The sequence below is a fragment of the Nicrophorus vespilloides genome, unplaced genomic scaffold (genome assembly GCF_001412225.1).
Source record: "Nicrophorus vespilloides isolate i.1.1-1 unplaced genomic scaffold, Nicve_v1.0, whole genome shotgun sequence".
NCBI lineage: Eukaryota > Metazoa > Arthropoda > Insecta > Coleoptera > Silphidae > Nicrophorus > Nicrophorus vespilloides.
In genome coordinates this window covers 15,750-18,044 of record NW_017097236.1, presented here as the reverse complement: position 1 = coordinate 18,044, position 2,295 = coordinate 15,750, and the positions used below count along the sequence as shown (strand labels likewise).

Genomic DNA, 2,295 nt, shown 5'->3' with positions numbered 1-2,295 from the left:
CGAAGTTTTCTTTCTTTTGCGAAAATATTTTAAACATGAAACTAATGCAAGGGAAACAAAAAAAGACGCTTCATTAAAATTTGCTTCCCTCGATGTAACGTAAGTAAACTTTATCATGCTGAAAGTTTTGATATTAATGTCCCTACAATATTTTCCTTTTCACCTTGAAACAAGTCAACGGACATAGGGAAATATGTTCGTTTTGATATAATAAATTGCAAATCTGTAGTATATACCATATTTATAGATATATCTAAAGTTAGATTTAAATTATATTAACTCATATTTTTCATATTTCAATAAATAATAATATTATCATTTCTTGATAAATATATCGTGTACCAATATATAATAAATTTATAACACTATACTATCATTATGCGATTTTCATTCAACGTTGAACGAAAATTGTAGTACTAGCATAACATACAAAAAAAAATGGGTTTAAAAGTTTTATTACTTAATGATAATGATAGTGGCAATAATAAATAACTGAGTGAATCAAATGTGAAAATTGTTATATAATACATCCTCTTGCCCAGGGGTCGGCAATACGTGGTTCCGAAGACTCATGAGACTCCCAGCTTTCACAGCTTACTATGTTGTAAAAATTTGAAATTTGATGATAGGGCCCCAACTTACACTATTTGAGATGGGGGTGCAACACTTCGCTATTTCATTTTAGTATATTAGTTCTTATTGCGTCAAGTCGAGGGAAACTAGCTATCACATTGATAATTGTTCCACACTGACAATTCACAACAGGGGTCGGAAATACGTGGTTCCGAAGACTCATGTAACTCTTTTGATGAGAAAATGAGACTCACATGTTTCACAACGTTTTCTATAATGGCTATGTTGTAAAATTTATTTCAAAAGTAAAAATAGCGATCGAAATATTATAAGAATAGCTCGTTGCTTCCAAATATACTTCCATAGTACGCCAATTTTTGCAAAATATTTTATTAAAGATTTTTAATTTAATAATTATGAAAATGAAATTATTAACAAATATATGAAATGAATGTAAAAGCACAATACATTTTCATAAGTTACCAAAAATGTATTAGGATTTGTAGTCTTAGTGAAACACGATTTACCAATTTTGGCACATAACAAAAACACATCAGTTTTCGCAAAAAAATTGTTCAAAACAGGCAAACTGAGATACACAGCCAAGCAACTCGAACAATCTTTAAAAACTGAATAATACCCATTTATGCCTAATTCAAACACAAATTGATTTTATTTTAAAAACCTCTTCATTTATAGGTATTTCAACATATAAGTAAAAAGTACCCACCACCACATATTGCCACGAATAACAATACATTAAGTGTTCAAAGACTGCTCACTTAGATTAACTCCTCTCATTCTCTTGTTATAATTTTTGATCGCATAACAAGTAAATTATAGATTTTTCTAATTGAAAATCAAAAGTACTTTTCAGTTATTTTGAAAATACCTTTGACTTTAATAGTTGCTGTTGCCCCAAAGCCTCTTTTAGATCAGAGTTTTCATCAAGTGCAGAGTAGATGTGTTACTTTTATGGTTACATCATATAAGTCTCACTAGATTGCTGAATACCGGTCTACCTGATTGTGTATAGTGGGCAAAAATAGGTTACGTTGTAACATCTTTGGCAGTAATGCAAAAGTTAAAAACTAGATGCGATGGCCGGGAATCGAACCCGGATCAACTGCTTGGAAGGCAACTATGCTGACCATTACACCACCATCGCACATATATAAAAATTATACCATATATGGTATACACATTTAATCTCCTGTTATTAAAAATCTAGGTCAATATATTATCTATCAAAAAAGAATTACGCAGTCGGTAGGATTCGAACCTACGCTCCCAGAGGGAATCTGATTTCTAGTCAGACGCCTTAACCGCTCGGCCACGACTGCTGTATATATAATATATAACGCAAATGCAATCTAGATACAGAGCGGTCAGTAAATTTTATTAATTAGCGCTCTATACATAAATACAGTAAATTCCATTTTCAACCTAAATGCAAATGGGAGTGCTGATAAGCACTATTTAGTAGTTTAGTATCAAGCAGCATGTAGTACTAAATCGCATTAAAACGTAAAAAATAACTGTGCAAGTATCTTAATATTTCCCATAAACAAATTTGTAAACACTCTGTTGTCATTAATTTGTCAATTTGAGGTTGAGTAAATTTAAAAATAAAATTTTATAAAAATTTAAATATATTTTCGATCCGATGATCATGATCATCCCAACCTTTTTTTTTATCAGGAATTAAAAAAAAGTTTTCTT

General features: G+C 30.6%; 1 protein-coding gene and 2 non-coding genes across 3 annotated transcripts in view; all 3 read right to left on the bottom strand.

Moving 5' to 3' along the window:
- The window catches only part of LOC108559476 (lathosterol oxidase-like), a 15,318-nt gene that overhangs the window by 10,720 nt on the left and 2,303 nt on the right, over positions 1 to 2,295 (bottom strand). The window lies entirely within an intron of this gene.
- Trnag-ucc lies at positions 1,670 to 1,741 on the bottom strand. Its single transcript has one exon. It is a non-coding gene; the product is annotated as a tRNA-Gly (tRNA).
- On the bottom strand, positions 1,835 to 1,916 carry Trnas-aga. The gene has a single exon. It is a non-coding gene; the product is annotated as a tRNA-Ser (tRNA).